This window comes from Triticum aestivum, chromosome 2D, assembly GCF_018294505.1.
Source record: "Triticum aestivum cultivar Chinese Spring chromosome 2D, IWGSC CS RefSeq v2.1, whole genome shotgun sequence".
NCBI lineage: Eukaryota > Viridiplantae > Streptophyta > Magnoliopsida > Poales > Poaceae > Triticum > Triticum aestivum.
The window spans coordinates 9,998,302-10,024,127 of NC_057799.1; the positions used below are offsets into that span (position 1 = coordinate 9,998,302).

Here is a 25,826-nt window from a genome sequence, read left to right on the forward strand (position 1 = left end):
GCCCGATGATGATGATCTCCGCCGGGTCATTGTCGATGCAAGGACGCAATGCGAAAGTCAAAAGGAGAAGCTGAAGTTCGATCGCATGTTAGAGGATCACAAAAAAGGGTTGTACCCCAATTGCGAAGATGGCAACACAAAGCTCGGTACCGTACTGGAATTGCTGCAGTGGAAGGCAGAGAATGCTGTGCCTGACAAAGGATTTGAGAAGCTATTGAAAATATTGAAGAAGAAGCTTCCAAAGGATAACGAATTGCCCGACAGTACATACGCAGCAAAGAAGGTCGTATGCCCTCTAGGATTGGAGGTGCAGAAGATACATGCATGCCCTAATGACTGCATCCTCTACCGCGGTGCGTACAAGGATCTGAACGCATGCCCGGTATGCGGTGCATTGCGGTATAAGATCAGACGAGATGACCCTGGTGATGTTGACGGCGAGCCCCCCAGGAAGAGGGTTCCTGCGAAGGTGATGTGGTATGCTCCTATAATACCACGGTTGAAACGTCTGTTCAGAAACGAAGAGCATGCCAAGTTGATGCGATGGCACAGTGAGGACCGTAAGAAAGACGGGAAGTTGAGAGCACCCGCTGACGGGTCGCAGTGGAGAAAAATCGAGAGAAAGTACTGGGCTGAGTTTGCAGCTGACCCAAGGAACGTATGGTTTGGTTTAAGCGCGGATGGCATTAATCCTTTCGGGGAGCAGAGCAGCAATCACAGCACCTGGCCCGTGACTCTATGTATGTATAACCTTCCTCCTTGGATGTGCATGAAGCGGAAGTTCATTATGATGCCAGTTCTCATCCAAGGCCCTAAGCAACCCGGCAACGACATTGATGTGTACCTAAGGCCATTAGTTGAAGAACTTTTACAGCTGTGGAATGGAAACGGTGTACGTACGTGGGATGAGCACAAACAGGAGGAATTTAACCTGCACGCGTTGCTGTTTGTAACCATCAACGATTGGCCCGCTCTCAGTAACCTTTCAGGACAGACAAACAAGGGATACCACGCATGCACGCACTGTTTAGATGACACTGAAAGTATATACCTGGACAAAAGCAGGAAGAATGTGTACCTGGGCCATCGTCGATTTCTTCCGACCAACCATCAATGTCGAAAGAAAGGCAAGCATTTCAAAGGCGAGGCAGATCACCGGAAGAAGCCCGCCATGCGTACCGGTGATCACGTACTTGCTATGGTCAATGATTTACACGTAATCTTTGGAAAGGGTCCCGGCGGACTAGCTGTTCCGAATGACGTTGAGGGACACGCACCCATGTGGAAGAAGAAATCTATATTTTGGGACCTACCCTACTGGAAAGAGCTAGAGGTCCGCTCTTCAATCGACGTGATGCACGTGACGAAGAACCTTTGCGTGAACCTGCTAGGCTTCTTGGGCGTGTATGGGAAGACAAAAGATACACCTGAGGCACGGGAGGACCTGCAACGTTTGCACGAAAAAGACGGCATGCCTCCGAAGCAGTATGAAGGTCCTGCCAGCTACGCTCTTACGAAAGAAGAGAAAGAAATCTTCTTTGAATGCCTGCTCAGTATGAAGGTCCCGACTGGCTTCTCGTCGAATATAAAGGGAATAATAAATATGCCAGAGAAAAAGTTCCAGAACCTAAAGTCTCATGACTGCCACGTGATTATGACGCAACTGCTTCCGGTTGCATTGAGGGGGCTTCTACCGGAAAACGTCCGATTAGCCATTGTGAAGCTATGTGCATTCCTCAATGCAATCTCTCAGAAGGTGATCGATCCAGAAATCATACCAAGGCTAAGGAGTGATGTGGCGCAATGTCTTGTCAGTTTCGAGCTGGTGTTCCCACCATCCTTCTTCAATATCATGACGCACGTCCTAGTTCATCTAGTCGACGAGATTGTCATTCTGGGGCCCGTATTTCTACACAATATGTTCCCCTTTGAGAGGTTCATGGGAGTCCTAAAGAAATATGTCCGTAACCGCGCTAGGCCAGAAGGAAGCATCTCCATGGGCCATCAAACAGAGGATGTCATTGGGTTTTGTGTTGACTTCATTCCTGGCCTTAAGAAGATAGGTCTCCCTAAATCGCGGTATGAGGGGAGACTGACTGGAAAAGGCACGCTTGGAGGGGGGAACTCAATAATATGCAGGGACGGATATTCTTGGTCTGAAGCACACTACACAGTTCTACAGAACTCTACCTTGGTGACCCCGTATGTCGATGAACACAAGAACAGTCTGCGCTCCAAACACCCGGAGCAGTGTGACGACTGGATTACATGTGAACACATCAGGACTTTCAGCAGTTGGTTGGAAACACGTCTCAGAGGTGACACCACTGTTTGTGATGAGTTGTACTCGTTGTCCAGGGGACCATCTTCGACTGTATTGACTTACAAAGGATACGAGATAAATGGGAATACATTTTACACGATCGCCCAAGATCAAAAGAGCACCAACCAAAACAGCGGTGTCCGCTTTGATGCAGCAACCGAGAGGGGAAAGGACACATATTATGGTTACATAATGGACATATGGGAACTTGACTACGGACATGATTTTAAGGTCCCTTTGTTTAAGTGCAAATGGGTCAATCTGTCAGGAGGCGGGGTACAGGTAGACCCACAGTACGGAATGACAACAGTGGATCTGAACAATCTTGGGTACACTGACGAACCGTTCGTCCTAGCCAATGATGTGGCACAGGTTATCTATGTGAAGGACATGTCTACCAGACCGAGGAAAAGAAAAGATAAGGAAGCGAATACATCATACGATGAGCCAAAGCGGCACATAGTTCTTTCAGGAAAAAGGGACATTGTGGGAGTGGAGGGCAAGACAGACATGTCTGAAGATTATGAAAAGTTTCATGAAATTCCTCCCTTCAAAGTCAAGGCTGACCCAAGCATCCTGATAAACGATGAAGATTATCCATGGTTACGGCGCAATAAGCAAATGACACAAGCGAAGAAAAAGTGAAGACTTTCTCCCGCAACTATTATGATGATAGCATGCCAACTTTGTAATAGACGAGTATGATACCATTGTCCGTTTTGTACAAGAAGTGCATCTAGTTTTTGCCGTAACCCTCTCAACTTTCTTGCACATGCTATGTGGATGAAATGATGATACCATGCCAACTTTCAACCTTTTCAGAGTTCATTTGAAATGCTTTATAAGCCCTGAGTGCAGAGAGGTTAGGCCCGTAAGCCTGCTTTAGAGAGGAGCTCGACAGCTCAGGCGCACCGCACCTTATAAACAGGTGCGGCTCTCTCTTAGCTAGCGAGGTGGGACTAAACTCACCACCACGCCGCTGTGCAAGGCCATTGGTCCCGGTTGGTGGCACGAACCGGGACCAATTCCACCCTTTGGTCCCTGTTGGTGCCACGAACCGGTACTAATGAGGCTGTGGCCCCACGAGCACCTTTAGTACCTGTTCGTGGCACGAACCGGTACTAGAGTTTCTTACTAGCTAAGCAGTTTTTTAGTCCCACCTCGCTAGCTGAGAGGCACTAGGAGCGGTTTATAAGCCCTGAGTGCAGAGACGATGAAGAAGAGGCGCAATGCTCACGTTGCTTAGCTTCAAGCCTTGAGGAATAAGGTAGACTGCATCGAGCTATGTGCAGTGCAGTCTACACTATTCCGAAAGGCTTGAAGCAAATCAACGCGCATTGCGCCTCTTTTTTATTTTTAATCATTAAAAGCAAAAAGAATTTTCATAAAGAACTTTTTTTGATAGAAACTTTAATAGCAGAAAGAATTATCATAAAGTAAAATAAATAAGTAATTAGAAACAAAATAAAATAAAATAAATAAGTTTTTTGTTGTAAGTAGAAATAAAACAAAATAAATATAGCAAAAAAGAAAATAAAAAAACTAAATACAGCAAAAAGAATTTTCATAAAGAACTAATGGCACTAATAGAAAGTTTATATGTTTTCTAAAACTAATGGCACTAACAGACAGTTTATAATTTTGCTGACCTAAAAGCAAAAAGAATTAAAAAATAAAGCAAAAAACAAAAGAAAATAAATAATGCAAAAAATTTAAAAAACTGCCACCTATTGGGCCACCACGGCCTGAATACGACTAGAAACCCAACCTGGGCCAGGATTCAGGCCCGCAGAAGGCCCAATAGGCCAACAGACAGCACAGTGTGACATTAGGCCCGTAAGCCTGCATTTGAGAGGAGCTCGAGAGGGCAGCCGCAGTGGAGCTTATAAACCACTCCGAGCCCCTCTCAACTAGCGAGGTGGGACTAAACTTTTGGCCGCGGGCAGCGCAAGGCCTTTGGTCCCGGTTGGTGGCACCAACCGGGACCAATGCCCCCCCTTTAGTCCCGGTTGGTGCCACCAACCGGGACCAAAGGCCGCCGCTTCCCGCCCTTTGGGCTGCTGAAAAGAGGCCTTTGGTCCCGGTTGGTGGCACCAACCGGGACTAATGCCCACCTTTAGTCCCGGTTGGTGCCACGAACCGGGACTAAAGGCTTTGCTATATAAGTCCACACTTAGGAAATTTTCGACATACCTCGCCAGTTGCCCCCGACGCCGCCAGGCTGCCCGTGCTCGCCGTCGCCGCCCGCTCCTCATCCCCGTCGCCCCGCGCCCTTGCCTCGACGGGTCGCCGCCCGGTGCTCGTCGTCGTCGCCCTGCCCCCACGCGCCGCCCCGCCTCGTGCTCCCCTGCTCGCGCGCGCCGCCTCGGCGCCCCGAGCCCCCCTGCCCGGCCCGCGCGTGCTCGCCGGCGCCCTCGCCGCCCCCGCCCCGTCCCGGCCCCGTGCGCCGGCGCCCTCGCCGCCCCCGCCCCCACCGTCGCCATCGTCCTAGCCGCCCCCGCTGTGAGAGCCGCCGCCCTGGCTCTGTTTTTTATTTTTATTAGTTTAATTTTTTTGTTCATATGTGATGTATATGTGTATGTGGCTATAATGTATATGTGAACAAAAAAAATTGTATGTATGTAGATGTTCAAAATGTATGAATATATATGTCAAAAATGTTTTTTTATTCATAGAAAGTTTTTTGTTCATATATAGAAAGTTTTTATATATGACAATGGATATATATTCGATATATATGAGAAATGATGATCCACATGGAAAAGTTTTATATATGCAAAAGTTACAATTTTAGAGAAGTTTTATATATCTAGCTAGGAAGGGAAAAAGAAGAAAAAGAAGGATAGGAAAGAAGAAAATAAGAAGAGGAAAGAAAGAAGAAGAGGAGAGGAAGAAGAGGAGATATAAATAAGAAGAGGAAAAAAGAAGAAAAGAAGAGGAGAAGAAGAAAGGAATAGAGGAGAAGAAGAAAAAATAGAAAATATTCTATTTTTCTTCTTCTCCTCTATTCCTTTCTTCTTCTCCTCTTTTTTTTCTTCTTTTTTTTCTTCTTTTTTTTCTTCTTTTTTTTCTTTTTTTTTCTTCAATCCTCTCCTCTATTCCTTTCTTCTTCTCTCCTCTTTTTATTTCTTCTTCGTTTTCTTATGTTTTATCGGGTCTGTCGTCGTCGATATATACCCCTCCCGATAACTTCAACACGAGGGGGGGTCGATATACCCCTCCCCGATAACATTATTTTCCCGTCTATATATGTCGTCGTTGTCGATATAACCCCCTCCTGATAACTTCAACACGTGGGGGGGGGGTCGATATACCCCCTCCCCGATAACATTTTTTTCCCGTGTATGTATGTTGTCGTTGTCAATATTACCCCCTCCCGATAACTTCAACACGAGGGGGGATAACTTCAACACGAGGGGGGGTCGATATACCCCCTCCTCGATAACATTATTTTCCCGTGTATGTATGTCGTCGTTGTCGATATAAAACCCCCTGCCGATAACTTCAACACGTGGGGGGGGGGGTCGATATATACCCCCTCCCCGATAACATTATTTTCCCGTGTATGTATGTCGTCGTTGTCGATATATATAACTCCCTCCCAGATAACTTCGACATGATGGACGGTCGATATGTATACCCCCTCTCGACCGTGATAACTTATACCACGGGAGCACCCCCCGGCCCTCTCGCTCGACCAAAACTCTCGAGGACACCCAAACCCTAGAAAAAAACGATGTCGGTCTCCTACCCCCTCCTGCCGCGCCCCTACCCTTGAAGCGTTGCCTAGGCCACCCCAAGCCCAGAATAAGCTAGGTCTACGTTTGCACTAATATATCCACCTGCTGTCATGTTTGTGTAATAATTGCCATGTTGTAATATTTGCAGAAACAATGGAGCACGGACGAGATGAGCAAGCAGAAGATGTGTTGGGGGACATAATCTTAGCCGGAGGTGATATCTTGTCGTATCTTAACGACAATGATGGTCTGGAAGAACAGGGTGAAGAAGCAGGCTGCGGTGATCGAAGAGTGGAGGAGGAAAGACATGATTATGATGGCTCCGGTGACCCAATGCTGGTGCAAGAAGGAGCCCGTGGTGACGGCTCCGGTGACCGAACAGAGTCCGGCCAGGTAAATATATTAGTTAAGCCTGTGCTGACTAGCTAATTGATGCATTCATTGTTTTGGTATGTACACATATTAATTAACACTCGTCTTTCTTCTTTTTTCTAGCCCTCCGGATCGAGCACAACTGCGGTAAAGAGACGAGGCCCGAAGAGAAAGTTGCGCTCGGATGAAAGGTTTGAGATCACAGCAATCGCGCGCGACGGCCAACCGATTGAACCACTCCGGACAAAGGATGCTTTTGCTGCTCAGTGCGGGGTTCTAGTTAGGGACAAGATCCCGATCAGCATCCACCAATGGTATAAGCCTAAGAAGGAAGACCCTGAGGTGTCTTATGTCAATGATATGCAGAAAGATGATCTTTGGACTGAGCTGAAGGCAAATTTCACCCTACCGCCAGAGGAGGATCCAGAGAAGCCAGTTATAGAGCAATTAATCAAGTCTCATGCTCTTAAGAAGATGGCAGACCTATTCACGAGGTGGAAGAATGAGCTGAAAACTTTTGTCGACAAAGAAGAGACACCAGAATTCGTCGGCTGGTATGAGAAGATCAGAGATCACTGGCCCGCATTTGTGGCCCACAAGACATCGGAAAAGAGTAAGAAGATGTCAGCGACAAACAAGCAGAATGCTGCGAAGAAGAAGCTTCACCATCGCACGGGGTCAGGTGGCTACCTCAAAGCCCGGCCTAAGTGGGCCAAGTCTAAGAGGGATCTGCTTGATAAAGGGATCGAACCAGAGACAATGAACTGGCCAGACCGTTGCCGGACTTGGTTCTTCGGGGCTGGCGGAACCTTGGACCCTGTATCAGGGAGGTGTCGTTGGACGGACGAGCAACTTGCAATACCCGTCAAGTAGCTTAAGCACTATATCGATGCAGCGCAGCAAGGGACGTTCGTTCCAGACAGAGAGAACGACGAGCTCACAATGGCCCTCGGGAATCCTGAGCACCCTGGACGGACACGAGGCACGCCAGGCTCCGTTCCGTGGAAGGCTGGTTTTCCGGACGCGGGCGGTTACAAAAACCAGGAGAGGAGGAAAAAAGTGGAGCAAATCCAAATTCAGCGTCTGCATGAAAGGGTTCAAGTGCTAGAGGAACGAGACGGCAATAGAGATGCCGAAACTGCCCCCGAAGCTACACCGCCATCTCAGCGTAGAAGCAGCGTGGCATCCACCGAGCTGCCTCAGCTGGAGCATGCGGCTACTCCTAGCTACCCCGTGGATGCTATGACGGAGTCTCAACATTGCCACCTTATGGCGGAATGGCAGAACTTGAAAGTCAAGGCGGCTGTTGGCTCTGTTTTACCTACTGAACCCGGCGCAACCTACCACTGCCGGCCGATTCCAGAAGGATATGCTAGGGTGATGGTGGATGAAATAACGGAGGGATTTGAGGACCTCCAGCTTGACCACCCTACCGGTGAAGGGGAGACTCGGCTGGGTTTAGCTCTGAAGACTCCATGCCTGTGGCGGAAGGAGCTCATCAAGCGTCCGAACTGGACGGCTCCGGCGAGTAAGGGCCCTCCGCCTCCTCCTCCGCCTCCTCCTCCGGCGAGTGATCAGGGCACTCAGCCTCCTTCGCCGGCACGTGGCGGCACTCCGCCTCCTTCTCCGCCAGCGCCGGCGCGCCAGGGCAGCCAGCCTCCTCCTTCTCCGCCTCATCAGCAAGGGCGGAAAAGACCCGCCGCCGCTGCGGCTGCTCCGGCGCGTCGTAGTCCTTCTCCTCCGCCTCGTAAGAAAGGAAAGAAGACAGCTGCAGCCGCTCCGTCTGCTCTGCCGGCGTCTAGCAGTACAGCTGCCAGAGGCGGGAGGCAATACAGATTCGGTCCTTCTCTGAAGACTCCAGAGAAGTTACCATATGAGAGGACCGAGGAGGAGAACGCGAAGATCGTGCGAGCCGAAGTGAAGAACTTCCTTGAAGGGGTCAAAGCAAAGAAAAATACACCTCCTGAGGAGAAGGTAGATCCGGTGAAAGCAAAGCGCACTCTGGCTGCCCTGACAAAACCACCAAAGTCTCCGCCAAGAGGCAACTATGAGCGCGTTCTTGGAAAGGCATATGCCGAAGCGGAGCGGTCGGGAAGTATTGTCAGTGATAAAAGGATGAAAGAACGACGAGCTGGGAAAAAAGTTGCCCAGCTCGGCGAACAAGCGAACCAATCGTGCCCCCCGCTCAAGGTGTCAAAAGACATCGTCGCTAATGATCCGGGTATGGTGCCCGGTTATAGCAATCTTGGAGATTACCTGCCCGACGATGTACATTATGAAATCATGGAGGTGGACAACCACAAATACCATTACGGGAAGCCTCTCGTCAAAGATGTCAGATCTCTAAGCACGATGATGCGAAGACTACATGATTGGTACATGAAAACCTGCAGAGAGTCTGATGGGATGAGTACTTTGATGCTGAGAGTTAAACCGGAGCATGACCTCGTTGGAATTGAACTGTTGAATGTTCCATTTGAGGATTTCTTCCAGTTTTACAATCTAAAGTCCCTCGATAAAACAACGATCACTTGCTACTATTTGTAAGTAGTACTATTTCTGTCATTAAGTCTCTCTATATAGGTCAGCTCTTTCATTGCATGTATTTATACTTATCCTCACTATATTATGCAGATTGAAGATCGCCGAATTGAAGAAAAGACAAATCGGTGATATAGGGTTCATCAACACAAATCTCATAGATGCATATACGGTTGAAAAACATCCCAAAGAAGCCGAGGCCAACTTGCTACAATCGTTGGTATTAAATCAAAACAAAGATATAATACTCTTTCCTTACAACTTCAAGTGAGTGTTATTGTCTTCTGCATATTCGGTTTCCCTTATTAGTCCAGGTTATGGTAATGTAACTGATGACTTATGCATGCATGCGCAGCTTCCACTATATTCTCCTAGAAATTAAGCTTGAGCCGGGAGTAGTAACCGTCTTAGACTCGAGACGAAAAGATCCCCAGGACTATGCGAACATGACTCAAATGCTCCAGAAGTAAGTTAAGCCGATCATTATCCACCATATCAGCAACTTTGTTCATTTCCTGATATCAAGTAATTGTTTTCTTTGTCTGGCAGGGTTTGGAGAAAATTCACCTCAAAAGCCCCGGGACTGCCGAACCAGCGAAAGTAAGTACTATAGTAGCATGTTCCGCGCATCTCCTAGTGATTCAAGCGCTAGTTTGATCAATACCATTTAGCATGCTTGCTTATCAGTTTGATTGACCTCTATTTCTTGTAAAGTGGTTGTGGCAGCAACCCGGGAATAATTACTGTGGATACTACGTTTGCGAGTCCATCCGCTACCATACCTGTGAGCGGGGCTACACTGAAGAACAATATGAAGTGCGTAAGCAATAATATTCACAATTTTATTTTATTACCATCATTTGTGTTGAGTTTCATTTATTCATATATATATGTATTGACCCCCTTCTTCAAATTAGATTTTTCGGAAGCGGGATCAACTCCTAGCAGAAGATCGTATGCGAGGAATTCAAGAGGAATTGGCGGCATTCTTCCTTGACCACGTGATCGCTGAAAACGGAGAATACTATGTGGACCCTGTGTTCCTACAATATAATTAGGAGATTGTATTGTAAGAGATAATTATTGTATATATGTAGCCGGTAGTGTCGGATAGATATACGAGAACTTGTTGTTCGACCAATATCTCGGAGAAGGAGAGGTGGTCGATATCACTTCTCTCTGTCTGCATATGTTCACGACGATCTTCTGTTTCCTTCATTTGATTACTAGCTAGCGTGTCTACTCCTCTCCATACGTATATAGTACGTAGCGTTGACCAAGCACAGAGATAAGACAGGACACTTCTCTCTATTAATTAGCTAGCTAACACAATATATGAAACACCTAAATTAACCCCCCAAAACCCCTAAACCACCGCCTTTCAAAAAAACAAAAACCTCAGCTCCTGCTAGGGGCTGACGCGTGGATGCCTATTGGTCCCGGTTGATGGCACCAACCGGGACCAAAGGCCCTCCTGCCTGGGCTCCCCGCACCGGCCACGTGGACGGCCTTTAGTCCCGGTTCGTGTAAGAACCGGGACTAAAGGGCTAGGGCATTAGTAACGACCCTTTAGTCCCGGTTCCAGAACCGGGACTAAAGGCCCTTATGAACCGGGGTAAAAGCCCCTTTTCCTACTAGTGCAAGGTCATCCCATCACGGTGGTCAGCTCCGCTCCTTTGGGGGATATAATCCAGAATAGGGAAGCAACTGGTCGGATTGCTAAGTGGGCTATCGAGCTCGGGCCTCACGGGTTGAAAGACATACCCCGAACGGCGATCAAATCTCAGGCGCTTGTGGATTTCATCAATGATTGGACAGAATTACATGCGCCAGAGGAGAAGCCGGATCACACTTATTGGACTATTCATTTTGATGGGTCTAGGAAATTGGAGGGCTCGGGGGCCGGAGTCGTATTAACTTCCCCACGAGGTGATAAGTTTTGTTATGTTCTCCATTTAATGTTCCCTTGCACTAACAATGCAGCTGAATATGAGGCTTTACTCCATGGTCTTCGGATGGCTAAGGAGATGAACCTAAGCCGAGTTAAGTGCTTCGGTGACTCGGATCTAGTGGCTCAACAAGTGTCCGGCACTTGGGATTCCAAGGACCCACTAATGGCAGCATATCTCCGTGAGGTGGATATTGTTGCAGGTCACTTTAAAGGTTATCAGGTGGATCATGTGGACCGGCGGAAGAATGAAGCGGTGGACGCTTTAAGCCGCCTAGGTTCCCAACGTAAACCGGTTCCACCAAATGTATTCCTGGATGTTTTGCATAATCCGTCCGTCAAGCTCCCTGGTGAAGAGGATTTGGTTCTTCCTGATCCGGAGGCTCAGTTGGTGGCGGCTCTCCATGTTATCCTGGATTGGACGGTTCCATATCTGGCGTATATAAACTAGGGCGAGTTACCAGAGGATGAAACTTTGGCCAGGCAGATAACCCGGCGGTCCAAGTCCATGACTATTATCAATGGAGAGTTAAATCATTGCAGTGTGACAGGGGCGTTTCAACGCTGTGTGTCTCCTGAGGAAGGCCGTGAAATTTTGCGTGAGATCCACGAAGGAGATTGTGGTCACCACGCCGGTTCAAAATCTTTGGTGGCCAAGGCGTTTCGTCACGGTTTCTATTGGTTGACAGCTCATGCTGATGCCGAGGACTTGGTCAAAAGATGTGATGGCTGTCAGAAATTTTCAAGGCGCGCTCATGTACCAGCTCAAGAATTGAGGATGATTCCAATCACCTGGCCGTTTGCAACTTGGGGGCTGGATATGGTTGGGCCTTTCAAGAGGTCCAAGGACAAGAAGACCCACCTTTTGGTGGCGGTTGATAAGTTTACGAAGTGGGTCGAGGCAGAGCCAGTTAGTAAGTGTGACGCAGCCACGGCGGTTCAATTCCTCAGAAAGGTGATCTTCTGGTTTGGCTTTCCACACAACATTATAACAGACAATGGTACCAATCTGTCAAAGGGTGCCATGAAGGAGTTCTGTCAACGTGAGCACATCCGGCTTAACGTGTCATCAGTGGCTCGCCCCCAGTCCAATGGTCAAGCGGAGAGGGCCAATCAAGAGATCTTGAAAGGTATCAAACCCCGGCTTATGGTTCCTTTGCAACGGACGCCGGGTTGTTGGGTTGAGGAGTTACCTTCTGTATTGTGGAGCATCAATACCACACCCAACAGGTCGACAGGGTACACACCATTCTTCATGATTTATGGAGCGGAAGCAGTTCTTCCTAGTGACATCCGTCATGACTTGCCTCGTGTTGCGGCATATGTTGAAGCTGACAACAAGAAGGCACGGCAGGAAGCTCTTGACCTGCTAGATGAGGAACGTGACATGGCGGCAGCCCGTTCGGTGATTTATCAGCAAGATCTGCGTCGCTATCATAGCCGTCGGGTTAGAACCAGAACCTTTCAAGAAGGTGATTTGGTGCTTCGGCTCGTCCAGGATCAGACGGATATGCACAAGCTATCCCCCCTTAGGAAGGACCCTTTGTGGTCAGCAAGAATCTACACAACGGGTCGTACTACCTAATCGATGTTCGAGAGCGCAAAGACTCACGTAAATCGGAGGAGGAGACCAACCGGCCGTGGAATATTGCTCATCTTCGGCCTTACTATGCTTGAGCTATAAGCTCTGCTTATGTACATATTATGACATTGTATATATTATGATCAATATAATAAACCGGAACCTCAGCTAAAGCGGGGTATCTTTTGTTTTTCTTACATCATGTGTGGTTACATGGAGCTTACAAAGCGGCGTCTGGTTTACCCCTGTATTTAGCTTCTCAAAGCTTTATATTAGATCACTTGGGGGCTTGGTCGTATCCGAACCATAGCTACACCTCTTGATCGGCGCAATGCCACAGCATCACTGGGGGGCTTGGTCGTATCCGAACCATAGCTACACCTCTTGATCGGCGCAATGCCACAGCATCACCTGGGGGCTTGGTCGTATCCGAACCATAGCTGGACCTCTTGATCGGCGCAATGCCACAGCATCACTTGGGGGCGTGGTCGTACCCGAACCATAGCTACACCTCTTGATCGGCGCAATGCCACAGCATCACTTGGGGGCTTGGTCGTATCCGAACCACAGTCACACCTCTTGATCGGCTCAAAGCCACATCAATCGGGGCCAAAGAGAGTGTTGTAAAACAACAGCTCAAACATAGGCACCTACTGAGCACAGTTCACAATGTTGTTTGGAGATTTTTTACTATCGAATTTAGGTCCTGGCAGCCCGTGAAAAGCCTCGACTACAACGATTTTATTTGCCTTTTGCTAAGTTTCTCTTTCTTTTGATAAGATTGGTGATGTTTTCAAACCGGTGTTTATCAACCCGGTTAGGCTGTCAACTACAAGTTGTCAGTACATGATCAAGTCATAATCCGGAGACTATCAGCCTGGTCTGGTTTTGACTCAAAGTCACCAGTATGGAATAAACCGGTGTTTATCACAACCCGGAGTGGTTTTATTGTAAACCGGCATCATATAACAGGAGTTTCTTTTACTCCAGATTAGGGTTATTACCCTCATTACAAAGTTGGTCAGCCAACACTATGCCTATAGGTCACAGGTATCATATATTTCCATATTTGGTTATAAACCTTGGTCATATATATATTTGGGTATCATGACCCGCCCGGTGGTAAACCGCCAGGGTGCTTTAAGCTTCTTATCTGCAGGAACAATTTGAATAAATAGCTATGGATTATAAACGTTGTATCTTAAGCATGGCGGATTAACACGCATCAGTCGCAGATAAATATGCACGAAGGCATAACAGACCAAGTGTTTTAACTAGCCTATTACAAGGCGTTTTAGTGCCCAAAGGGATAATTGTTTCTCAATAAGCATTGCAGCAAGTGGAAGGCTAAACCGGCCCTCGGAGTATGATTGCTTATCAACTTGACCTGACGGCTGCGGATCATCTTGCACCGGTTCATCTTCTTCGTCTCTACCCAGCGGCTGGAAGTCAACAGTTGTCCAGTCGAGCCCAGTTAAAGCTTGGAACACAGGTTCGTCGCTTATAAGGGTTGACGGTTCAATATCAGGGGCATAAGTGTGCTTACGGATTGGAGGGATAATATTTTGCGCTTCTGGAATTGGCACCGCAACTCGTCTGTTCTTATCATCATAACTTGCCTGATAGTATGAGAGATCAACTTCTTCAGCCAATTGACAAGCCAGTGGACGTACTTCCCGGTTTATGGCGCGGAGATCTTCCTGGCCAAATTCTGATCCGTCTTCTTTTAAGTGTGGGAAGCCTTTAGCCACGTCCACCGGATCAAGATCAGGCACCCACGCCTTTGCCCGGGTTAGAGCGGTCAGAGCTCCGGCCCTTACCGCAGCTTTCTTTAGTTCTTCAACCCAGGCAGGCAGCATGGATAGGCTTTCTAAGGTGTCCTTGATCAATGTTGGAGGAGGTTTATTGTGTGAAGCGGTGCAGATAATCCGCTGTGCGCCGGTATACAGCTGCTTTATCAGAGTATAGGCCGCTTTCAATTTCTTCTGTACGTCAGAGCCCAGATGGCTAATGTGAGTTCCTGCACCATTGCACACATCAATAAGCTGACAACACATGGGAAAGATATGTTGAAAGTATTACGGAAAAGATGTTTACCGAACACAGCAGCAGTCATGGCATGAATCTGCCGCTTTACGCCGGTCAGTTCATCAACCACCGGTTTAAGAGCGGCTTCTGCGTTTTCAGCCCTTTTTATCAAAGCGGATTTTTCAGTCTCCCAATCCACCCGCTCCTTGGTGAAGCTCTCCTTTAGTTTTTCCATAGTGGCTAAGGCGCTCCTCAGCTCACCTTTTGCCTTGGAAGTTTCGGCTTGTTAGGACTTGAGGTTCTCTTGCAGATCAGCGGTTTGGCTTTCCTTCTTGCTCAGTTCAGCCTATAAAGAGACATATATATAATGAGTTGACAGTACATATTTGAAGTACCAAGCGCATATAAAGTTATGCCCTTAGTACTTGGGGGCTAATGCATATTTGCTCTTTATCAGAAATTTTTACAAGTCCCAAGCACAATACAAGTATTAAGCTTGGCACTTGGGGGCTAATGTGTATTTGCTCATGAAATGCTGCTATGGGAATTCTCCTACAAAGTCCCGGTTCATCTTTATAAAGTTAAACTGGCCCTTGGGGGCTACATCAGTGAAGTTAAGGTGCATTGTTGCAAACATGAAATTGTTACTAAGTCCCGGTTTAGATTGATATCATAAATCGTTACTTGGGGGCTACTAGGAGTTGATAAACTGCAATTGGACAAAAGAGAAAAATAGGAGTTACCTCATATCACTCCTTCATCAAGTTTACCAAACTAGCTTCATAGTCACGGCTGGTATACAGACGGTTCAAGAAGCCAGAGTGAATGTCTTGAGCATTGAGATGGGCGTAGCTTGATAAATCGGCATTCCATTTGCCTTTGCCGATAGCAGAGAGCTCATCCTTGGCAGTATGTTTTGACAAAGCAACAGGATTGCCAGGAGTGGTGTGCCCAGTGCCAGTAATCATAATGTCATCATCTTGGTCATCAGCAGCCTTCACTGGAGTTGGCGGTTTGTCAGTATCTTTAACTGGACTGATCGGTTTCTCATCAGTTCGGACAAGGCTGGTTGGTCGGTTTGCATGGCTTGTAGCGTCAACTTGCACTTGTTCGGCAAGCAAGTCATGGTCTTGAGGCGGCGGATCATTAAGCATGGCGTCAGCGTCGGTTTCTTCCGGATCTGGAGTTGTTTCCGGTTCAGCAGCTACATTATCATCAGCCGGTTTGCTTAACCGAGCCTTCTTGCTGGGTCTTGGCTTGGCGCTGAGAAAAGATAGACATAAGGATCAGTAAAGTATGTAAAGATAACACATCAAGAATAAAGACACGTGCATAGCTCACCCAGGAACTGTTTTGAGGGGTGGAAGCTGTGTGGCCGATGACTCGCCAGAGGATGAGTGAGAAATACCCTGATAATTTGAATCAGACGGATTAAGAGGCTGGCGGAAACAACCTGCTTTTGGGCATGAAGTATCAATGGGATAAGAGACCTCTGATTGGCGTTTCCGAACTGGACCGTTCGGTAAACCGGCAGAGGTAACTACCTGGCCGCTGTGCCGGGTTGTACGGCGAGCCTCGTGCTGCTGCGTCTTCAAAAGAAAGTTTGGGTCCAAGTAAGCAAGAGGGTGAGAAAATTTTACTTTCCGGTTTGCTTGATGGATTTTTTATGTTGGCAGAGGATCTGAATCGGAGGAAAGAATGGTTACCTCTACGTCCTCAGCATGACTGCCTTCAGCGTCGTCCTGATAATAATCATTGTTAATGAGATGTACGAAAAATGAACCAAGAGAGTCAAGTTCTACCTCTGGTTCCGGATTACCCACATCGTCATCAGCTGGTAGGTCGGAGGATGCAGTGGTCCTTCTCTTGGCAGGTTTTTTAACAACCTTGGTCTTTGGACGAACTGGCTTGACCGGTTTGTCTTGCGGCTTCGCCGGTTTGTCTTGTGATGGTTTCTTGTTCCAGAACGGATCATCACCCTGTCAGAAATAATCACACTTTCAGAAAATATTTGGACAGAAGCAACTTCAGATAAAAAGATTATATGATTCTTACAGCTGGTGGTTTGTTGAAGGTGCAGAAAGGGAGTAGTCCGGTTTGGGCACAAACAGCCTCTTGTTCGTTCAGTATCTTTTTTACAGCCTCAGTGACCTCTGCATCTGTAAGCTGAATGTCAGTGTGCCGCTGAGCATCTTCCAAACTCCCTATATACTCACACATCAAACCGGAGCGCCGGCTTAAGGGCAGAATACTCCAGCTTATCGAACAACGAGCAAGATCAACTCCTGTCAAACCGTTTGCCATGAAGGCTCTAAGCTTTGATAATTGAGGAGCATAGTGGCCCTTTCTCTTGCAGTCAACCTCTGAGGAAAAGGATGTGTGTTGCTCAGGCGTTCAGGGCGGTAACCCGGCAGGGGGTTTTCATCAGGTGGAGATGTATCCATGCAATAAAACCAAGTCTGGTTCCACTCTTTGGGGTGACTGTGGAGTTTGGGATGAGGGAAGGTGACTTCTTTCCTTTTCTGAACCGCCATTCCGTCCAGTTCCGTATTGGGTCCATCCGAGAACTCTGTGCGACGGTTTAGGTGAAAGAAATCCCTAAATAGTTTGACTGTAGGTTCCTCTTGCAGATAAACCTCACAGAAGACTTGGAAGTGGCAGATGTTGGTCACAGAATTGGGACCGATGTCTTGAGGGCGCAGCTGAAAATTGGCCAGTACATCCCGGAAATTTTTGAACCGGGAGGACTAAAACCTCGTCCGAGATGATCAGCAAACATGATTACCTCTCCGTCCTTGGGTGTAGGAGGACTTTCCGGGCCAGGGACCCTCCAGTGGATGACATCTTTCTTGGCTAAAGCGCCTGTTTTAACAAGATTGTTTAATTGTTCTTCGGTTACTCGAGAAGGAGCCCAATTACATTCATAGACTTGCTTGGCCATGGCAATGGAAATCTGAAACATGATTATTGCCGGTTTAAGATTGACCGTGGACAACTATACAGCGGTATAAGGATACAAGCATATTGATAAACCGGAATTGATTATTCGTAAACCGGAGTCTGACAATGGAAACAGTACAATGATGAATGCATTGGCGGTTCAACAGGGGACTAATGGTATCTACTGGGTCATCATTTTGTATATGAAGTTAAACCGCCCAATCTGGTACTCCTTATGTATAAGTGAAGGAAGAAACAAGTTTCACATCTGGCCATGGTAATTTCAGATCTACCGCGTGTTGGAAAAACAAAATATATTCTGACCTAATTTCCAGCGTACTAAAAGTTCACCAAGTTGAGATGAGTTGGATATCAAACAGGTGCTAAAACTACTACCGCGCGAGATCTATGTGGTTTTTGGATCTAATCCATGGATATAAATAAGGATAAAGAAGGGCGGCGACGAACATTGATGAACGACAGAAACCCTAAGTGCAGATCTATGGTAAGAGAAAGGGGAGACTTACTAAGGCTGTTGAGCAGCGGCGGCGCGCGGAGGAGCTCTGGTACGTTCAGGTCGATGCAGCGGCCAAGGTTGGTGTAGCAGTCGAAGGTTGACAGCGGCGGCCGAGGTCGAAGATTCGGGCGTCGTGAGGATGACGATGACGCGAAGAGGCACGAGGGGGGAAATGAAAAGACCCCCTGGCCCTATTTATAAGGGCAGAAAGATAAACGTCAGGCGCGAAAATCGGGGAGCCGAATTTTTGGATATGAGGCGGAGTTGTCGCCTCGATTGTCGGAGGCTCATTAATGAAGATGAATTATACACAGTTTTAAAAGAAACAGGTGACGTCACGGCAGTTTATCATGGTCCTAGAAGATGATGTCACGGCGGTTTACAAGATTATGTGAAGATGTTGAAGAAGAAGTTTTCTTAAGTATTGAGGATTGACATGAACCAGTTCAAATCAATCTGGGGCCTAATGTTGGGGATATTACCACTGGGCATAAACCGGCCAGGAGAGGCCGGGTTAACCCTATAAGTCGTTCATCTGTATCTGAAGTCCATAAAGACAGACGGTGACGCTTTATGAAGGCCCAGGGCCCAAAGCCGGTTTAAGGCATGTAGACATAAACCGGCGTTGATATGTGAACTTGTGTTGTAATATAGAAGTAGCAGAGACCGAGCCGGACATGATTATGAGCCGGCCTTGGGATTCTGTAAACCGGACGGGCGTCAACCCATGTATATAAGGGGACGACCCGGCGACGGTTCAGGAACAACAGACAACAACTCGAGACTCAGGCAAAGCGTATTCGCTCCCTGGTCATCGAAACCCCATCAATTCCATCCTAACTAGAGGTAGGCTTTTACCTTTATCGTAAGGGGACGAACTAGTATAAAACTCTCTTGCGTCCCTTGTCCGCTTTAACCCCTTTAAACTAACCCGTAGCGATGGCTCCACGACTAAGTCCTTTCTCTAGGACATCTATCGTGACAAAACCACGACAAACCTAGTTCGAAAGAGAAAGCATTCTTGTTCGCAATGTGTGTAGCCTCTCCTGAGTCTACAAGAAGGGGTGTGTGATCTGAGATCGTTCTCTGCATCGCTTGAAACGACACCAATGGGTATTTTTGTTCCCATTCGACACTAGCGAGAACCATATCCAACTTCTCATAAGTCGGGGTGGACAACTAATTGACCCATGTAAATTATCTATCGGTGAGCTCAATTTCTCTCAAATTAAGACTCTCGATAATCATATTAAACATTATGGACCAACGCCCATCAAAATTATCATTGTTTTTTTCATCTCTCCTCCGAATAATATTAATGTCCCCACCAACTAGTATTGGCAGAGTTTCATCTCCAGCCATGGGAGGTTTCCGACGACCAGACACACAGCCCGCCCCCTCCGTTGTAACCGGAGGCTGCTCGCGTTCGGAGGGCGTGGTCGGTATAGCATGCTTTTTTTTCAAGTTCTGTAACATGCTTTGGACTGAATCTACTACTACAAAATTTATATTGCATAGAATATGATAATGAGTTAATGACAACATATATCAGCGCAACATCATACACTGCTTCTTATTCAAGACAAAACAATTTCTTTCAGATAAACAAAGCTAATTCTAACAATCACTGTTTGAGCATCACCATCACTGTTTCCTTGTTGTTCAGGTCTAAGCTGGACAGCCGACTGTACTGTATCTCCCGGTTCTGCTATGAGAAAAGCATATTCACTGACGCCAAATTCAGTTCTGGTAAGTACTGGTACAACTTCAGTTCTGGGAAGTTCTAGAAGGACCGGGTCCCAGGGCATACTTCAGTTCTGGGAAGTTCTAGAAGGACCGGGTCACCAGGCATACTAGGTCCTCTTTCTCTAGTTAAAGACTATGATGCCAAACTAAATTGACTGGCACTAGGAGGTCTTGCCTTAACTGACCCTCACTAGGCAAATTTTCTCCTCCAACCAAAAAGTTAGTCAACACTTGACTAATTAAGAGGCGCATTTGTTTCCATTTATCTGCCGTGTCATAGGATCCTGTCGGTAATGCTTAGCTGCCAAATGCTTTTCTATGTTGCTCCCTGGATACAACATAGTGGCAAATCTAAAACATTGCCAAAAATATATATTTAGGCTGGAGTGTTCAGTTGAATCACAATTTTATTGTGAGAAAAACATATGTTTTTTTGCGGGGTGTGTGAAAAGTGTATGCTTATTTTTGTCCTATACGAAAAAAATGATGTACTATATTTGTTGCGGTATTAACCTCTCACTTTCTCGCAAAAAAGTATTAACCTCTCACCCATTATTTGTTACAGCAAACAAATAAACATTTTCTAATAAAAACATCACGATCACTGTTTCCTTGTTTGGTTGCTATATTAACCTTTCACTGTTATTTGCCTCAACTGACCGTCACTCGTCAAAACTTCTCCTAAAAAAAGGTAGTCAAAACTTGATTAAGTGGCGCATTTGTTTCCACTTAATTGGTTGCCGTGTGTCTCAGGGTCCTTCCTGCCAAATTATTATTCTCTGCCCTGGAGAAAACCCACCAGCATGATACAAAAAGCTTCCTAAAAAGGTTGGATCTTGATTCTGGAATATTGTGTAGACTATCATTTTATTTTGTGCAGAAAAATGATTTTGTATGTGTCTTATACCAATAAAATATGGTGATCTTTTATTAACCTCTCACCATTATCTGTGAAAACAAATACACAACTTTTTAATAAAAGCTTTTAGTGTGCACACAACATGCATTTGAAATATAAATTATGTTTAGAAATTTTCCAAAATTTCCGGTCGCATCCAGTTGAGAATTCCCTTTCTGTACTTTTTACAGCAATGCCAAACTTGACCGGCAGAGTAAAATCGTCCGTCAAAACTTGTTGAACAGATGGAAACTTCTCCACTACCATATTTACCACGACGGTTACTACATCCTATATATATAACATATATTCATATCTTAATCTCCAGATATCAGAAAGATTCATCAAAACAAATTTCAACCCACCATGCTTCATTTTTCCATTCTCTTCGTGCTTACCATATCAGTTCCTCCGGTGGCGTCCTCTTCTGCAGCAAATGGGAGCAGCATCCTGACAGAAGGCCAAGAGCTCAGCGGTGGCAACAGGCTCATCTCAAAGAATGGCAAGTTCGCGTTGGGCTTCTTCACATCAGGCAGCAGTAAGTCTTCCTCAGACAACACCACCTTGCCCAACAGGTATGTAGGTATATGGTTCAACAAGATCCCAAAGTTCACTCCTGTGTGGATTGCTAACAGAGAGAAACCAATCACTGAGCCCAAGTTTAGACTGCCCAAGCTTAGAATCTCAAGGGATGGCAATCTTGTCATCTTAAATCATGCGACTAAATCCATAATCTGGACCAGTCAAATAATAGCAGCCAAAGGTAGAAGAACAGCTAACAAAAATACTACCATCATGGCGGCGCTCTCAGACGATGGTAACCTTGTCATAAAAGACGCCTCGAACCCGTCCATCGTATGGTGGCAGAGCTTTGATCACCCAACAGATGTTTTCCTCCCCGGCGCAAGGATTGGCCGGAACAAGGTTACTGGCCAAAAATACAGTCTTGTTTCGAAGAAGAATCTGATACATCCAGCTCCCGGCCTATATTGCATGGAGATAGACCTCACTGGTGATCCACAATACTTTGTTAAACTTTGTAATTCATCCATGGCGTACTTCTCCACGGGGGAATGGATGGGGTGGTACTTCAATTTGGTGCCGGAGATGTCAGGCAGTAACTTTCTCCACACCAATTTCATCGACAATGACGAAGAGGAGTACTTCACTTACACCCCGACGGATCCAACAATGATCACCATCTGCTTCCTTGACGTCTCTGGTCTTACCAAGCAACTTCTTTGGCTTGATAGCTTGCAAGATTGGGAAACCATATATGTCCAACCCAGGGCTCCATGCGATGTTTTCGCCGTTTGCGGGCCTTTCACGGTCTGCAATGACAATGCACTTTCTTTGTGTAACTGCATGAATGGGTTCTCCGTGAAGTCACCAGAGGACTGGGTGCTGGATGATAGAAGAGGTGGATGCATGAGAAATACTCCACTAGAACATTGCAACAGCAACAAAAGTAACACAACTGGAATAACTGACCAGTTCTTTCCCATACATAGTGTTAGATTACCATATTATGCACGTAGGATGGAAACAATTGAGAGTGGACAAGAGTGCATGCAGGTTTGTCTAAGAAACTGCTCATGCACTGCGTACTCCTATGGTAAGAGTGGCTGTTCTATCTGGCATGGCCAGCTTATTAATGTAAAGCAGTACAATAATGGCACAGTCAATAGTGACGGGGAGATTCTTTTCCTTCATCTTGCTGCTGGAGAGGTGCAAACTTGGGGAAACAACATAAAAGGAAATAAAAGAATGATCATCGGTCCCACTGTTGGTGCTTTCGGTTTGTTGGTGATGCTATTGATGATTTGGAAGGGGAAAAGTATGTGGTGTTCTCATCCCCCGAGCAACACTGAAGGTGGATGTGGAGTTATAGCATTTAACTATGTTGATTTGCAGCATGCAACTAAAAATTTCTCAGAGAAGCTAGGTGTAGGTGGTTTTGGCTCTGTATTTAAGGGGATTCTGCGTGACTCGACTACCATAGCAGTGAAGATGCTTGATGGTGCACGCCAAGGAGAGAAACAGTTTAGGGCTGAGGTCAGCACAATTGGAATGATCCAACATGTCAACTTAGTCAAACTGATTGGTTTTTGCTGTGAAGGTGATAGAAGGATGCTTGTTTACGAACACATGGCAAATCGTTCTCTTGATGTCCATATATTCCAAGGCAACGACTCTATGCTAGATTGGAGTACAAGGTTCCGAATTGCCATCGGTGTTGCGAAAGGATTGTCCTACTTGCATGAGAGTTGTCATGACTGCATAATACATTGTGATATTAAGCCAGAAAACATACTTCTCGATGCGGCGCTTGTTCCTAAAATTGCAGATTTTGGGATGGCAAAACTTATGGGAAGGAACTTTAGTCGAGTTCTGACAACAATGAGAGGAACCATAGGATACCTTGCACCTGAATGGATTAGTGGGGTGGCTATTACACAAAAAGTTGATGTTTACAGCTATGGGATGGTACTGCTAGAAATCATGTCTGGAAGGAGGAACTCATCACCTCAAGAATGTACAAGCAATTGTGATCATGATGTTTATTTTCCTGTGCAAGCTGCACTTAAGCTTCTTGAGGGAGATGTGAGGACTTTGGTCGATCAACAATTACGTGGTGACATCAACGTGGAGGAGGTTGAAAGAGCTTGCAAAGCTGCATGTTGGTGCATTCAAGATCATGACTTTGATCGTCCGACAATGGGCGAAGTGGTTCAGGTTCTCGAGGGTCTAGTTGAGCTTGATATGCCCCCCGTGCCAAGATTGCTTCAAGCTATATCAGGAAGCTCTTCTACAACTTGAATATAATCCATGTAAGCAGAAGTTCAAATTTCAGCAGGGTTGTAATAACTGAGCTGAGAAGTTACCCTTCATACAAACTTTTCCATAGTGATTGATACTGCAAAATACATGTCTTGAAGTTTAGTCTCTATTATCGTACAAACTAGTAGGGCAGCCAAATGTATCTGTGTAGCTAGGTTTGTCATGTATCGCCAATTGTATCAACCTGTCAAATGTTTGTTTCTCCCATAAATATCAGTTGACTTATTGGTATACAAAATTTTGTAGCCAAAATACATTTCCATGACGGGTGTTCTCCATTGCACCTTAATTTCTTTAAATATTTGCTATTTTCATCCTTGCCCAACACATGGTTCTTTTTATCTGCCCCTGTTTTATCTTTCACAAATGAGGATTTCAGAATCTTCAATCACGCCGCTCTATCCAAGTATCCATAAACCGGTGTTTAACGGCCACCAAGGACCCTCAGTGGCAGACATCAGAAAATGTTAAATTTACTAAAGGAAACAAATTCACAGAAACCTTATTTGTGGTGGTTACCTGTCTAGGCTACTGCCCGGAGCCTTGGCAGCTGGTGACACCGTCTGCCGGCTGTGTTACATTGTCTACGCTCTGAAGGGGTCCTTGGTGTAGCACTGCTCACCGGACCGGGCTACGGAGGTGATAAACAGGCTCTTTCTTCGGTTCTGTAATAGACACACTCACATGTGTTTTGAAATGAATGGTGCATCATTGTTATACTTCCTGTGGAAACATTGTAAAGCTGAATCTCTGGTCTATATGCCGTATAGCAGAAGGCGTTGTAAATTTTGTTGGCCGTGTGCATCGGTCCATGCATAGGCCGCAAGAGCAATGAAACTCTTGCATATTGTCTAGAGTCAAAAGATGAATCAGCTCTGCACCATGATTTATTCCGAGCTGTACCGAGGAATCATATAGAGGAGACGTACGTCCTCAAAGCATGTTCAATCCCTGGAGCACAGCTAAACAAAACTATGAACCATTATATAATACTAGTACAAATGCCCGTGCGTTGCAACGGGCAAAAAAATAGCAAAATCTGCTTTGTGTGTGCCATTACGCAACATATCTTACATATTCACTTATGATTATCTCTTTTCGGAGTATGAACTGTCGATTTGAATAAGCCACCTTAACATCCTTCATCTAATGAAAGAGTAGTTGTGCATGGAATAGTTTGTCAATTGCTTTTTTACTTTTCGAGAGAACATGAATATTTTTTTCTAAGTAACATTTATGAATTTTTTTGATCATTTTTGCAAAAAAAAAAAAATTAAGCTTCACATTTTTAACACATGATTCTTGAAAACAATTTTGATTTATTTAACTTTTGAGAATATTTTAAAATAAAAAATTGGTACATTTTTTGCAAATATTGAATATAAAAATGGTGACATTTTAAAATGTTCAGTTTTTTGAAATAAAAACCAATTTGAAACAATCTTTCTCTTAAAAAAGCACTCTCTGTGTCCGCGGTAAAAAAAGAATTGTTGATGTTTGGACCATGTACTATAGAGTTGAGAAAGTCATAATCATGTGTCATGTCCTTTGATGGCGCCTCCTTCGACTTATCACTATCACCGGGTGAAAGAGAAGTGGTGGATATGTTCTGACTTCTGAGTGGGATATACAGGGGGTGAAATTGTTGTATACAATTTAAAAGTTTAATAACTAATCCAAACGTTTATTTAGAATTTGCAAAAGATAATAAATGCAAAAAGATTTATAGAATGTTGAATATTTTTAGAGATAACGTTTTATTTTCATTATTTGGGTTGGCCCAAACAAAACACTTCATGCACACAAAAATACAATACACACGTTTTTTCCTTAAAAAAACATGCACGCACAAACTCATTTCCCTTCCCTTTACCTATGCGCAAGTCTGCCTACTGGTCGCAGTGCTCAGCACTGCTGCCGCCTGCTCGTGGCTCCTCGTCGTTCTCGGGATATAAAGCACTTCATGTCGTGTTCTTCCACCATGGCCATCAAACTATATATTTTTTAAACCGAACGGGCAACTGAACCGTTGAGGTTGTCACTGGTTGGACCGCCGGTTCATCGATTTGTTCGTGACAAATAAAACCCAAGTTATTAAAAATAACCTTAGATCAAATGAGTAACATAATATTGGATGTAATATAAAAAATTCTGAATGGTCATTGCCAGCCAACCTTTTTGTATGTGAGAAGAGAAGGGCCATTGAATTAGAGCATGTGCAAGTGCATGCACGCAGCCTATGTCATTTATTTTAATTGCTCTGCTAAAAATAATTATTTTAATTGCTCCCTCCTCAGGCCCATGCACATCCAGCAACATCATCGTTCTTTTTAATTCTTTTCCTTTAATG

At 45.6% G+C, this 25,826-nt stretch overlaps 1 pseudogene; it reads left to right on the plus strand.

Annotated features, from left to right (window-relative positions):
• Positions 1-21,001: 21,001 nt before the first annotated feature.
• LOC123048213 (G-type lectin S-receptor-like serine/threonine-protein kinase At2g19130) lies at positions 21,002-23,455 on the plus strand (annotated as a pseudogene).
• The last annotated feature ends 2,371 nt before the right edge of the window (positions 23,456-25,826 follow it).